Source organism: Canis aureus, chromosome 22 (genome assembly GCF_053574225.1).
Source record: "Canis aureus isolate CA01 chromosome 22, VMU_Caureus_v.1.0, whole genome shotgun sequence".
In the NCBI taxonomy this organism is placed as follows: domain Eukaryota; kingdom Metazoa; phylum Chordata; class Mammalia; order Carnivora; family Canidae; genus Canis; species Canis aureus.
This window is the reverse complement of record NC_135632.1, coordinates 50,789,667-50,805,206: the sequence shown is the minus strand read 5'-3', so window position 1 is coordinate 50,805,206 and position 15,540 is coordinate 50,789,667. Positions and strand designations below refer to the sequence as shown.

The 15,540-nt window shown below is 44.1% G+C and overlaps 1 protein-coding gene across 7 annotated transcripts in view; it reads left to right on the top strand.

Annotated features, from left to right (window-relative positions):
- The first annotated feature begins 5,513 nt into the window (after positions 1-5,513).
- The window catches only part of ZNF445 (zinc finger protein 445), a 33,189-nt gene continuing 23,162 nt past the window's right edge, over positions 5,514-15,540 (top strand). For 4 of the 7 annotated variants that reach the window (XM_077866012.1, XM_077866011.1, XM_077866010.1 and 1 more), the window contains exon 1: positions 6,419-6,502. The gene's annotated coding sequence lies outside the window, so the exon portion shown is untranslated. Of the gene's footprint in view, positions 5,667-5,896; positions 6,055-6,418; positions 6,503-7,713; positions 7,932-15,540 lie in introns of those variants that run through there. The other 3 variants (XM_077866009.1, XM_077866007.1, XM_077866008.1) reach the window with 3 other exon arrangements.

Here is a 15,540-nt window from a genome sequence, read left to right as displayed (position 1 = left end):
CCAATAAGCAGAGCTCTATGCCCTTACCAGTGCACACCAATCATGAGAAGAAATTATTAATATTTATAATGACAGCTGGTATGCCTTTGGGGTCATCCCTGATTTTTGGATGTATGGAAACAAGGTTTTCTCACATACACTGGAATTCCAATGAAAAATGGACAGTAAGTAAATGATTATTTGCTGCTATTCTCTTACTTCCTGAAATTACTGTCCAAAAGGACTGAAAATGAGCATCAGAAAAATGCCCAACTGTTTTTCATGTAGCAGCAACAAAAACTACAAAGGTTTCAGAACATGTGGCTGAAGTCCATTCTTGCTTCTGCAAAAAAATGACTCTTGGTTGCCAGACTTGGCCTCTTGTCATCTCGAGGGTCTTGTAACATGGCAGCAGTCTGCTCTTGAATCAGAGAAATCATAATGGGCAAACAATGTCTGTAAACTCAAATTTACATTCAATAGTTGGGGTCTTGGGAGACTTAAGATTGCTGCTTGATTCTTCCTGGTGTAAGAGAGGGAGAATTTTTCTCCTACCCTCAAAAGTCTCTCAGCTGGACTAAGTATTAAATTTACATGAAAAGGTTAACAGGAGAAAAAACCAAAAATTATTTGTGCATGGAGGTCCAGTAATGAAATTGAGACCTAAAGACATGACCAAGGCAGATAGTTTTTATACATTTTAGACAAAGAGATGATAAATTTGTGAGTAATGGATAGGATAAGGAAAACAGGTGTTTGGATGCTTTAATTATTAAGGAATTCTAAGCAGAATTTGGGCTGAGGTAGATTAGTAGAAAAGTAACAAGGTTTATTTCTACAGCTTTCTTGACTTTTAAAGTCTGTATCTCTGGTGATAAAGATGTCTTTCTCCTTCATATAGGGAGGCTATTTTTCATATGGGAGATTTGCTTCCTGCTTTCAAGAGAGCAGAGAAGGGTCTGTCTTTGAACTGCTTGTTTCCTAAGTAACCTTTATTTAAAATAATCAAATATGCGAAAGTGGCACATTTTGGGAGCCTATCCTTGGCCCCTATACTGACTCCCTGGCAAACCCCATCTTCTTATTATTGCATTCATTCAACCACCAAGGTGCAGCTAAGATGACTCAAATTATAAATAAATATTGATGAAAAGACTTGTAAAAAATTGCAAAAACTATGTATCACCAATGTCTGACCTGTCAGGTTCATAACCTGGAAAAATTATTTTTGTTTCTAAGTGTTTGAACATCCTCCCTCTGGACCATTTGAACACCTAGACTTTATTCAAATGCCACTCAGTATGGGTTATCAATATATTCTTGTTATTGTTTATGTTTTCTGGATGGGTTGAACCCTTTCCTTGCTAAAAGGCTGACACCCTCACAGTGGCAAAGAAACTGTTGGAAAAACATATTTCCTACTTGGAGTTTATAGAAAAAGAAAACTAGTGACTGAGGCACCCACTTTACTGGGAACATAATAAGGTTTAACTAAAACTTTGCAAACTTCTTAGAATTATCACTGTTTTTATCACTCTCAATCATCAGGCAAAGTTGAAGAACTAAAGGAATCCTCAAACTCAAAAGCTTTTTTTTTTTTTTTTTGGTTCAAAAGCTTTAAACTCACTGAAACTACTGGACTCCCTTGGCCTAAGGTATTGCCTTTGGCCTTGTTGACTATTTGTAGTACCCTCTTTGTGAGATAGTCACCCATAGACCTATATATTTTGGTATACAACCTTCTGTTGATCTCTTGTTTGCACTGCAAGTCTTTAGTGTCTTATTCTAAAATCCATCATCAGCAGGTGAGAAAAAAAATTGATCCAGATCCCAATACAAAAGACGCTGTTATGCATGATTTGGTATATTGGAAATACCACCAGAGGAACATGGCCCTAGAACCCCACTGGAAGGGACATTACAAGGTGCTCCTGATAACTGACACTACTGCAAAACCAGAAGGCATTAAACTGTGGGCATATGTCTCCCAGCTGAAAAGGATCTTCCTGACACTTGTTTCTCCTCTTGAACGGGTGACCTTAAAACCAAGTTAACTAGGAAGCCAACGACTTCATGTGGTAGACCAGTTCCATTTAAGACACGAGAGCAAGAATTCATTCTTTCACTAACATAAAACATGAAACCCTTTCTTTTCTCTTTCTTTACTAGGGAACTGTTTTGGAAAGATACTGCCAGCATCCATATTCCCAAGCCATTGCTAAAGGGGATAACTTTCAACATGCTGTATTTGTCAAAACCCTCCCATTTGTCCACGATGTCAGATGCCACTTGGTCTTCCTTGTGACCATTTTTCTTCCATTCCCCATGACACCATACTACAACTGAAGTTACCTACAGAGTCCGACTTTTACTACCAAAACATCGAGAACCTTTACTTTAACCTTTCTTCTACAATCACTGTACACTCTGGCAGGGAGGAATGCTTATAAAAACATTACTACAGGGATCCCTGGGTGGCGCAGTGGTTTGGCGCCTGCCTTTGGCCCAGGGCACGGTCCTGGAGACCCGGGATCGAGTCCCACATCGGGCTCCCGGTGCATGGAGCCTGCTTCTCCCTCTGCCTGTGTCTCTGTCTCTCTCTCTCTCTCTGTGACTATCATAAATAAATAAATTTTAAAAAAATTAAAAAAAAATTACTACATTCTCAACACCATGGTCTTATGATTCTCTGAGGACAAACTGCCCCTTTTAGAACTAAAAATTTCTCCGCATGCATCAATCTCTGCAAAGAGTTTAGAACCATCTTTTATTTTAGAACAGGAAATTACCTTCCAAAGTACAATGAAAGCCTAGCTGATGATCCTAGGGTTTAGCTGGGCAAATAAAATCCCAGTGAATAAATTCATTAGTAACAATACTTTCACGGGAGTAGTGTGTGCCCTAGCAGATTTTTGTCTGTGGAGGTTTGAGGGAAAACATATTTTTGGGCTCATGAATGCCTAGATGGCTGACACTCAATCAGACCGTGCCTTATGGGTTATCTAAATGTATCCCTAACTGCCCACAGTCAAACTGAGACATCTCACTGGCCAATTCCCCTCAATCTGCATTACTGAAACAAATGGGAACTGCCAGAGGCATTCATGATTCAGATTTTGCTTCTTTGCAGATCTCACTCCCATGGTTAGGAGCAAGTACAAGTGAGGCTGTGATCATGAACCTCTATTTACCTCTCAAAGATATTGCGGAATTGACTGTTAAAGCAGTAACCGCCCAACAAAAATCCCTAAACTCTCTGGTCAAATTTGTTCCTGATACTAGGGTTAGCCCTTCACTATCTTGTGGCTGAGCAAGGAGGTGTTTGTGCTGTGGCCAACACCACCTGTTGCACTTGGATGAATGCTTCTAGGGAAAGTTGACTCTCAGCTATATAAGATCACTGACCCAGCCAATTGGTTTTAGAGAGTGACTCCTTCAGTGGAGTCTTTCTCTGATTTATTTGACCCTGATCGGTTTGGGTCTTGAGGACCATGACAACTCCACGGTGCACTCCAGACATTGGGAATCGTTCTACCTATTGTAATCATGGTAGTCCCCCTGGCACACTCTGTTCACTCAAAAGCTTTAAATGCATACTTGCACCCACTAATCACCAAGGGGATAATCTCCCTATTATTATAATGTCAGAAAAGTTACAAAGAGAATAACCAACTTAAAGAATGTGAACCTGACATTGTGCCTGTGATTACCACACAGAGATTCAGCAAAAACCATGAGAATTCTAGGGTAGTAGCTGGGAGTTGTGCTAATGTCTTAAGCTTTTGTTCACATCTCTCAATTAGGCTGAGATTCTGATGTAAATCGGTTAGCTGTTAAGACAAGAAGACCAAAATGGAGTTGCTAATGCTAAGTCCCATTTCACCAAAATGGACTTAACTTACTTATAGTTTCGGTGATTTACTTATATTTTGGTCTCCCAGACATGGAATTTGAAACCAGTTAAAAAAAACAAAATTCAAATTTGAAAGGTCTTACTGGCTTTATTCAGTGATTCATAAATCAGGCAGCATCCAGTCGAGCAGATAGAAAGAAGCTTCCGAGAGTTATACCAGGCAATACATTTTATAGCCAGAAGGCAACGAAAACACGGATGTTACGCTAGACAAAAAGGTGAATTGTTTATTACAAGGCTACTTTCTTTACAGGGGACGGCAGGGGCTTTTATCAGCAGATTACCTAACCAATGCTGCTCAGGAAATTCCTGATTGATTGGTTTAAGATTCCATTTCTGGGGCAGCCCTGGTGGCTCAACGGTTTAGCTCCGCCTTCACCCCCGGGGCCTGATCCTGGAGACGCAGGATCGAGTCCCACGTCAGGCTCCCTGCATGGAGCCTGCTTGGCCCTCTGCCTGTGTCTCTGCCTCTCTCTCTCTCTCTCATGAATAAATAAATAAAATCTTAAAAAAAAAAAAAAGATTCCATTTCTGGGATAGCCAAAACTGTACTAAGTTTCAGTTTGGTGATGGGGGTGGAAGAAGGGGAGCCAGGGAAGGGTTGACAAAATCTGACGATCTTGCAATAGCCAGTGTTTGTGGAGTCCTTAGAAGAGCAGACATTCCTTGGAGTCATGATAAGCATCTTAAGGTTTAGACACCTAAAAAGTTCCCCTGTCCCACAGTGCTGAGCAAAAAAAGGTTAACCAATCACCGAGTAATCCATGGCAACTGAAATTTCCCTCCAGGGTGGTTTTCAGCTTTAAAAATACTACCTAGGGGATCCCTGGGTGGCGCAGCGGTTTAGCGCCTGCCTTTGGCCCAGGGCGCGATCCTGGAGACCCGGGATCGAATCCCACGTCAGGCTCCCGGTGCATGGAGCCTGCTTCTCCCTCTGCCTCTCTCTCTCTCTCTCTCTCTCTCTCTCTCTGTGACTATCATAAATAAATAAAAAAATTTAAAAAAAAAATAAAAAATAAAAATACTACCTAGGGATCCCTGGGTGGCGCAGCGGTTTGGCGCCTGCCTTTGGCCCAGGGTGTGATCCTGGAGACCCGAGATCGAATCCCACGTCGGGCTCCCGGTGCATGGAGCCTGCTTCTCCCTCTGCCTGTGTCTCTGCCCCCCCCCCCCTCTCTCTGCGTGACTATCATAAAAAAAAAAAAAAAAAATACTACCTACTCCGGTCCTCTTCAGATGGGCACACGACTGAGTTGGGTTGCCCTTCCTGATTTGCAAACCCAAAGAAAGATTTGTGTCTTTTGTTCTTCCTCATAAGGCTCACTCCTCCAGTTTTTTTGTTTGTTTGTTTTTTTTCCCTCTTTAGCATAAGCGACTCTATTTTGGGTCTGTTGTCTTTAGCAAGTCAATCAAGACTTTCCTGAGGATCATTAGTTAGGTAATCTACCTGATAAAACCTTGGCAGCCCCTGTAAGGAAAGTCACACTGCAATAACCAGTCTACCCTTTCACCCAATAGATTTTTTCTCCTATTCCCTTCTTTCTGCCTGTGAAATCCCTAGCCTTGTATAGCTCTTGCAGCTCCGTCCTTTCCGTCTGCTAGACTAGAGGCTGCCCCATTGGTGAATTGCTGAGTCAGTTTGTTGCGCCCAAGATCGCGAATCCGAGAAACCACCGAGGAGCCGACACCGATGCAAGCACACGAGGGTTTATTTGCAAGCTCGAGCCTGGTCCAAGTACACCCGACACAGCGGAGCAGGGACTTGGACCCCGAGGTGGGTTACAGCTGGATTTTTATGGGCTGGTCTAGGGGATTTCCAGTAAGGGTGGAGGAGTTTCTCAAGCTCTTAGTTCCTCATTCCAATATGGGACGTGCTCTGCATTAAGGGCGTGCTCTGCAGATTTTTCTTGGAACTGACTTGGGCTAGAGGCCGCAGTTGTTACTCATCTAGGGGCCAGAGGTGGGGGACATTCTCTGAATTTCTTGGGTCCCGCAGTGGACGTTTGTTCAAAAGTAAACAACTGGAGGTCATGGGAGGTGCAGTTGTGTGTGCGCGGCTGGAGGCCAGCAAGTGCCCCCAGCTGTGGTGGTGACGAGGGAGGGAAGAGGTCCTCCTGGAGTGATGCGCGGCCCCTTACCAGCTCTCCCTTCGGCCAGAACCGGTCAGCCACAAGCTCGTGCTCCGTGCTTTGCCCCCTGGTTTGGGATCCTGTTCTTCCCCGGGGCGGGGTGGGGGGCAGTCGGGCCTTCCAACCACCTGTTGGAAGGGGTGTGGGCTCCTGGGCTCCGGGGCTACCCTGGCGTCGGAGGGCGGGGGGCGGACCCGGAGGGCGGGGCGCGGCGGCGCGGAGGGGCAGGGCCCCGGGGCGGGGGGCGCCGGGGGCCAAGCCTCGCGCTCGCAGGCCCGCCTGCCTCCCGCGGGCGCTGGGAGAAGCCGAGACGTTGGCCCTCCCAGCTTCCTAGAGAGGCCCCGGGCGGCGGCGCGCGTGCGCGAGCGGAGCCGACGGAGGGGCGGGCGCCGGGCGCGGGGCGGGGGCGCGGGGCGCGGGGCGCGGGGCCCTGGGCAGGTGGCGTGGCCGGAGGACCGAGCGTCGGGGGCCCACGGAGTCGGTGAGCGGCGGCGCGGGGCGGGGCGCGGGGGCGCGGGGGGGCGGGGGCCGCCGGGCGGGCGCTCCGGGGCCGGGGCCGGGGCCGGGGCCGCGCGGGCTGCGGGAGGGGGCGGCCGGGGCCGGGCCTGGAGGCTGCGCCGGGGCGGGCGGTGTGGCGGGGGCTCCGGTGCGGACCTGGAAGCGCCTCGCAGCCGCGGGCACGCAGCCGGGGGTCCTGGCTTCGGCGCCGCGTCCTTTCTCCCAATTGCGCAAACAAAGCGGGCTCGTTCTGGACGATTAGGTGCCGCGGGGAGTGCCCGCAGAGGAAGAGTAGCCGCAGTCCGCAGAGCTCCGTCCGGGTGCTGCGGGGAGCTGTAAAATGCGCTGGCGATGCAGGCTCCTACACGCGCACACACGTACACGGTGCTATCTGTTTACTGAAGTGTGGCATCACTCAGCGGCATTAAGTACATTTATACTCTTGCTCCTTGAAAATCACACTACCTTGAGCCGGCGGAATGCACTTGCTCACGTGGTGGTCACACTTGGTGCCGGCGTCGTGGCACACTTCGCTAAGACACACTTCCGTGAGTGTGATGAGAACGTGTTGCTTGCAGTTTAGTTTATTTTCCATAGTACACATTGCATGAAGCTCTCAAGGCTCAACAAGTGACGTTTGTGCAGAAAAATAGCACAATCTTGTCTCCTTTCAAAATGAAAGCGAAATATATAAAAGAGTTTTTATTTTCGGTGATATATTCTTAAAAGATTTTATTTTAATAAAAGGGAGTTTTTAAACAGGCGGTGCAGCTCCAACCCGAAACCACTGCACTGTATCTGACTGGCACAGGCCTCAGAAGTCAGAGGATGGTCTCCTTCTGGGTTAAAGTGGTGGCCAGGAAAGAACACCACCATCCTGTTTGAAACTAGTTCAAGAGTGAAAACTCGGTAGTGGTAGGTACATTATTTGCAGGGAAATGTCAGCGAGTGGCTTTGGTGGTAATTTGCTGAAGGAATGTCGGAGAACTCGCATCTGTTTACACGGGTGTGTGTGTATGTGTGTGTGTTGAGGGCCTGATGAAGGAGGGTGTTCTTACATGTCAATGTTAATGCTGGAGAAAGGCAGACAGACTTTGGTTAAAAGCCATAATCCTTCCTGTAGGCCGAAATGATGGGAATGTTTTTTCTTTTTTTAAAGATTTTATTTTTTTAATTTTTATTTATTTATGATAGTCACAGAGAGAGAGAGAGGCAGAGACACAGGCAGAGGGAGAAGCAGGCTCCATGCACCGGGAGCCCGATGTGGGATTCGATCCCGGGTGTCCAGGATCGCGCCCTGGGCCAAAGGCAGGCGCCAAACCGCTGTGCCACCCACGGATCCCGATGGGAATGTTTTGAAGGGAAACCTCAATTTGTACCCAGAAAGGAAACCGACAACAGCATCAAAAATGGTAGCTATGCCACTTTAAGTTTTCTGAGGTCCTCGTGTCCAAGAGGTCTTGGTGTATAAGCCTTCCGTGATATTGGAGAGTTGCTTGGGGGTAAATATACATAGTGTATAGTAACCATAACTTACTTTATTTGGCAGTCTGCAGTATTTTTGTATCAGAAAAAAATCTGAAACAGCTCCGTCAGGTGAACCATGATGTGCTCTACAAGGTTGAATTTTTGAGCTTAAACATTTCCTTCCCTGATCTCAAACCTCGTAGCCTCCTTCCTTGTTTTATTATACTGCATGGTGCCGGGCACTAACATACTGTATATTTCCTTCACTTCGTTGTCTGTCTTCCTATAAGCTGTGCAAGGCAGGTGTTTTTTTTGTTTTTGTTTTTGTTTTTTTTTTAAGGCAGGTTTTTGTTTGTTTGTCTCTATTCCCTACAGAGACCTTAGTGCTTGGGGCATAGTAGGTGCTCAGTAGATATTGTTAAGAGAGGAGAGTGACAGTGTTTAATATCTTTGACTGCCAAGTTAATTTGTAACCTAAGATAAAAATAAATCAGAGAAAAAAGATAACACGCTTCCTCAATTCAAAAAAGCTTTCTCTTCTTTTTAAGATTTTATTTATTTATTAATGAGAGACAGAGAGAGAGAGAAAGCACAGCAGAGACACAGGCAGAGGGAGAATCAGGCTCCTTGCAAGGGAGCCTGACGTGGGACTCAATCCTGTGTCTCCAGGATCGGGCCCTGGGCTGAAGGCGGCGCTAAACCTCTGGGCCACCTGGGCTGCCGTCTTTTTGAATGATTGTAAACTTACAGGAGGTTGCAGAAACTGTACAGAGTTCCCTGATATTCTTTACTTACTTTGCCTAACGTTAACATCTTGCATAACCATAGTACAGTCAGCAAACTGAAGACATTTACAGTAGTGTGGTACTATTAATTAAACTGCTGACTTTACTTAGAGTTCATCAGTTTCTCACTAGTGACCTTTTTCTGTTCAGGGAACCAATCTAGAATCCCTCATTCCATTTAGTTGTCATGTCTCCTTGTTCCCTTCAGTATGTGACAGTCTCTCCATCTTTTCGTGTGTTTTGTGACCTCGACACTTTGAAGTATGTCGTGCTGGGATTTTTAGAGTGACTCTTACTTTGGTTTTGTCAGATGTTTTCTTCTGCTTCCATTGAGGATGGTGTCCATATGTCTTGTTACTGTCGTTTTTTTGGTTTTTGTTTGTTTTTTTGTTGTTGTTGTTGCTATTGGTTTTGACCTGCTGGTATCTGCCATGTGTCACTACTGTAAACCTACTGTCTCTCCCTTTGTAACTGGTGATTATTTCGGGGAAGATACTTTGAGACCTTGCATAGCAATATCCTGTTTTTCCTTAACTTTCACCCACTAATTAGCCCTCCTGGTGGATCTTATTAGTGTAATGGTCTAATGGTGACTTTCTGTTATTCCCTCTTTTCTGTTAATTGGAATACTGTCAGAGGAAGAGTTGTGCCTTGTTTCCCTTTGTTTTATTTATTCGGTTAGTTATATCAGTGTGTGATGTTGGGTATGTATTCTTTGGGCTATGATGCAGTGCTAATATTACTTATTTTATTGCTTAAAGTATTCCAGCTTTGGCCATGGGGAGCGCCTTGAGGTTGGCTTCTGTTTCCCCTTGCAGAGCCCACATCCTTTTTGGTGTCTTTCCCCGCCTTCCTGGCACCACAGAATACTCATGTTGTTTCTTCCCTTCCCCAGCCTGGAAACCACCACCACTTCTCCAAGGATCCCTAGTTCTATTTATTGGAGAATGGTGTGGAGAAACCAAGTTTTGGGTGCTAGGTTTGAGCTCATTTCTTAAGCGATGTATTTAAGCGTAATGTAACATTTTAATTATGTACTGGAAGCAGTCTTTTTGTTTCCTTATCAGCGTATAAAATAAAGCGTATGTATCCTTACACTGATAGGAAAAACACAAGAATAAGAAAGTGCTTAATGAGGATTTTAAAAGAAAACAAATTCACATTGTGTATGAATTGAAGCAAAATGACAAGAAAGCAAAGCAAAGCAAAGCAAAGCAAAGCAAAGAAAAGAAAAAAAAATATTTCTGAAAAATGCCCTGGATAACTGCTTGGGTTTTTCCCTGTGCTTCACAAAGCCATTTTCAATTGTGGGGTTGAGACTGGGGTCAAAGTATGAAGCTGTGGGAGAAGAGGCCTGATCAGCTCAGGTTTCCTCCTGGGCCTGGGGTGAGTGAAGTTTTTCTTCTTTCTCAAAAACTAGTTGGGACATGGAGAAACCTTGAGGCATTGGGATACCTGAACTGGGCAGGTTCAGCTCACTGGTCCCCATGTCTTTCCTGTGCCCTGGCTCTTTCATCCGGATTCAGAAAGGCCCTGGGGGCGGGCATGTCTCTCCGTATTTGTGGTGCTTTCTTTGGTTGGAAACCTGAAATCCTTTGCCAAATTCCTGGCTTTTGCCCTCATTTTCCTGTCTGTCAGTCTTCTCATCACCTCTGTCCAGATGCCTCACTGACCTCTTCAGACATTTCCGTAACAGCTGCTTCAGAACAGGTCTGCTTGGAGGCTTGTTTCTGGTGCTAATTGCACTGTGGGCCTCCATTTCCTGAGATAGGTCTTGTCATTTAGATTTCCTGCTTGGTGCATTTCTTCAGAATATTTGTCTCTGGCCTCAAGTTCATTCTCTTTAGCCTCACTGCCTGATCTCTGGTTACCCTGAGCAGCTTTCTTGTTCTTCCACACTTCAGTTTCATGCTCTTCTCCAGTCTGTTCTACAGCTCTGTCCCTCCTTCTGACTTCTAGCTTCCTTCTGAACTGTTGTTTCTGCTATCCGTTTGTGCTGCTGGGGCTTACACGGTTGGAACCTGCCCCTCTTTTTTTTTTTTTTTTTTTTTTTAAGATTTTACTTATTTATTCATTCATTCATTCATTCGCGACAGAGAGAGAGAGAGAGAGAGAGAGAGGCAGAGACACAGGCAGAGGGAGAAGCAGCCTCCATGCAGGAAGCCCGACATGGGACTCGATCCCGATCCCGGGTCTCCAGGATCACACCCTAGACTGAAGGCAGCGCTAGACTGCTGAGCCACCGGGGCTGCCCCTGAGCCTTCCTCTTGATCCTGAGGCACCCTTTCCTTTCAGCCATCTTTTATTGTTGCTGATCTTCAAGTCTGTCTGTGGGCCTTGGGCCACCTACTTTATCATTCCATCCTTTTCCTTTGTTTTGTTTTCTCAAATACTACTTCTTCTTTTTCTCCCCTAGTTTTTTACAGCAAGGCTTCATTTCTCTGCCAGAACTTTAGCAGACTCCTCAGCCTGTGTGATCGTTAATGTAGTCCTTTGCTTGACTCTTCATGCCCTGAGAACAAGAGTGTAGTTTCTTTCTGTTACCTGGATGGCAGCATGCTTTCTCCTGGGAGCCTCTTTCCATCTGTGTTTAGTCATTCTTTTTTTTTTTGTCTGTCCTGATGCCATCGGCTGAATCTGGAGGATGTTGAGTATGTATTGGCTTCTGACGAAGTAGGGGATGGCTTCTGAGTGAAGGTAGTGATTTTTTTAAATGTACTAAATGGTGGTGGGAAATGCGGGGTGGTCTCTGGGGAAGATAAGCATCATCTGTGACATGGTGCACTGAGTTGTGAGGTCATGTACAACAGGTGCCTATGTGTGCTGTTATCTCACCTTTTTTTTTCATATTTGTTTAAGCTTTCTCAGCTGTTTTTCTTTGCACATTGTGTTTTGGGTAGCATTTTGTTTCCTCATTTGCCTGGTTGCATCCTACATTCTTCTCTTTTTCATTCAGATTTCTCGAATTGGTTTGCTTATTTGGTGGCTAAAGAGAACTAAGATTGTGTGGGTTTGTTTTTCCTTCTTCAGTTTCTTGAGTTGCAGCCACATTGCACCCAGGACCTCTTCCAGAATGTGCTGCATTTTCCCCTCTCTGCCTGCCTCTTCTGTCTTGGGAACTGAGATGGTTTGTTGCTGTGTTGTTTAAAGTGCAATATTTATCACTTCTTTGAGTATAAATGTGATATGTAACATTTCATGGAACATTGATAATTAGGAAGGGTGAGTCTTATACCACCTGCTGGAGAATATAATGGCTGAGTAAGGCTGAAGAAGTTTTTTATGCATATGCCAACTGTATTTTTTACTTTAAGACTTAAATGAGTTAATAACTATGATCTTTAAAGCATTTAATTATTATTGTAGGAAATTGGGGAAAGACAAAAGATACAAGGTGGATAGTAACAGGCATACATATTCTACCACACCAGAGTAACCTTTCTGACATTTGGCCTTTTTTCCGTCATCATTTTCTGCTTACTCTTTTTTTCTTTTACATTCAATAAGCCAACATATACTACATTATTAGTTTCAGATGTAGAGTTCAGTATTTCATCAGTTGCATGCTCATCACGTCTCACGCCCTCCTTAATGCCTGTCACCCAGTTACCCCATTCCCTCTACCCTTGTCCCCTTCAGCAATCCTCAGTTTGTTTCCAGAGTTAAGAGTCTCTCATGGTTGGTCTTCCTCTCGGATTTCTCCACTCCGTTTCCGTCCCTTCCCTTAGCATCCCTTGCACTATTTCTTATATGCCCCATATGAGTGAAACCATATGATAATTGTCTTTCTCTGATTGACTTATTTTACTTAGCATAGCACCCTCCAGTTTTATCCATGTCAGTGTAAATGGTAGGTATTCCTCCTTTCTGATGGCTGAGTAATATTCCATTATATATACATATACCACATCGTTTTCCATTCATCTGTCACAGGACATCTGGCTCCTTCCACAATTTGGGTATTGCAGACATTGGTGGTATAAACATTGGAGTGCAGGTATCCAGTCGATTCACTGCATCTGTATCTTTGCGGTAAATATCCAGTAGTGCAATTGCTGGGTTGTAGGAGTAGCTCTATTTTAAACTTCTTGAGGAACCTCCACACTGTTTTCCAGAGTGGCTGCACCAGCTTGCATTCCCACCAGCAGTGGGAACAGGGTTCCCCCTTCACATCCATGCCAACATCTTTTGTTTCCTGCGTTGTTCATTTTAGCCATTTGAACTGGTGTAAAGTGGCATCTTATTATGGTTTTGATTTGTATTTCCCTGATGACAAGTGATTTGGAGCTTTTTTTTTTCATGTGCTTATTGGGCATTTGTGTGTCTTCTTTGGAAAGATGTCTGTTCGTGTCTTCTGCCCATTTCTTTCCTGGATTGTTTTTTGTGTGTTGAGTTTTATAAGTCCTATAGAGATCTTAGATAACTAGCCTTTTATCTGATACGCATTTGCAAATATCATTTCCCATTCTTTGTCTTTTAGTTTTGTTGACTGTTTCCTTTGCTGTGCAGAAGCTTTTTATCTTGATGAAGTTCCAGTAGTTCATATTTGGTTTTGTTCCCTTGCCTTTAGAGACGTGCCTAGGAAGACGTTGCCGTGGTCAAAGTCAAAGGGGCTGCAGCTTGTGTTCTCTCTTAGGGTTTTGATGGATTTCAATCTCACATTGAGGTCTTTCATCCATTTTGAGTTTATTTTTGTGTATGGTGAAAATGGTCCAATTTCTTACTTCTGTATATGGCTATCCAGTATTCCCAACACCATTTGTTGAAGAACTGTCCTTTTTCCATTGGATATGTTCCCTGCTTTGTTAAAGGTTGACCATAGAGTTGAGGGTCCATTTCTGGGTTCTCTATTTTGTTCCATTGATCTAAATGTTTTTGTGCCAGTACCACACTATCTTAATTATCTCAGCTTTGTAATACAGCTTGATATCAGGCATGGTTATGCCCACAGCTTTGGTTTTCTTTTTCAACATTCCATTGGCTATTCAGGGTCTTGTCTAGTTCCATACAAAATTTAGGATTGTTTGTTCCAACTCTGTGAAAAATGTCAACAGTATTTTAATAGAGATTGCATTGAATGTGTAGATTGCTCTGGGTAGCATATCCATTTTCACAATGTTTATCTTCCAGTTGATGAGCATGGAATATTTTTTCATTTCTTTGTGTCTTCCTCAATTTCTTTCATAAATGTCTATAGTTTTCAGAGTACAGATCCTTTACCTCTTTGGTTAGGTTTATTCCTAGGTATCTTATGTTTTTTTTTTTTATTTTTTTATTTTTTTATTTATTTATTTATTTATTTATTTTTATTTATGATAGTCATAGTCACAGAGAGAGAGAGAGAGAGGCAGAGACACAGGCAGCGGGAGAAGCAGGCTCCATGCACCGGGAGCCCGACGTGGGATTCGATCCCGGGTCTCCAGGATCGCGCCCTGGGCCAAAGGCAGGCGCCAAACCGCTGCGCCACCCAGGGATCCCTATCTTATGGTTTTTGATGCAGTTGTAAATGGAATTGATTCTTGATTTCACAATCTTTTGTCTCATTGTTAGTGTATAGAAGTGCAACCTACTTCTGTGCATTGATTTTATATCCTTCAACTTGGCTGAATATAGCAGTGTTTGAATGGAGTCTTTGGGATTTCAGCATATAGTATCATCTCATCTGTGAAGAGTGAGAGTTCTATTTCTTCTTTGCCAATTTGGATTGCTTTTATTTCTTTTTGTTGTCTGACGGCTGAGGCTAGGACTTTTAATACTCTGTTGAATAACAGTGGTGAGAGTGGACATCTATTCATCTTCTTGACCTTAGGGGGAAAGGGTATCATCTTCCCCCTGAAGGTGATACTCTCTGTGGTTTTTTCATATATGGCTTTTATGATATTGAGGTATGTTACCTTTATTTCTACTTGGTGGAGAATTTTTTAAATTAAGAAACAATGCAGAATTTTGTCAAATGCTTTTTTTGCATTAATTGAGAGGATCATATGGTTCTTCTCCTTTCTTTTATTGATGTGGTGTATCGCATTGGTTGATTTGTGGCTATGTAACCACCCCTGAAGACCAGGAATGAATCCTACTTGGTCATAGTGTTTAATTGTTTAAGTGTCCTATTTGGATCCAATTAGCTAGTATCTTGGTGAGAATTTTTGCATCCGTGTCCATCAGGGATATTGGTCTGTAATTTTCCTTTTTTGTGGGGTCTTTGTCTGGTTTTGGGATCAAGGTAATGCTGACCTCATAGAATGGGTTTGGACAGAAACCGGACAAGATGGCAGAAGAGTAGGGGTCCTCAACTCATCTGGTCCCACAAACTTAACCTAAATGACTTTCAAAACATCCTGAACACCTACGAATTTGACCTGCAACGTAAGGAGAGAGCAGCTAGAATGCTACAGAGAAAAGTTTTTGCCTCTAACAAGGTAGGAAGGCAAAAAAAAATAAAAAAATAAAAAAGAATAAAGTGGAGGAGGGGAACTGTGAATAGCAGGGCTAAAGAGGGATGGTGTAAGCCTCTGAGGCCTGAAAGCCCAGGCCTGGAGAAGTGGGAACCTTAAAAATCCAAGCCTGAGTTTTCCCTGACAGAAAAGTACTTGGCAGGGAAATCAGGCAGAATTGCAGGAGGGGCAGTGAAGCATCAAGATTCCCAGAGTCACTGTAACAGGAGGGTTGCCCAGGGGAAAGTTCACCACAAATCGTGGTCTGATCTCGGTAAAAGGCTGGAGTGCCACAGCCCTCCAGACATTTGAGAGAAGCCCGCTGGTTATGCGTA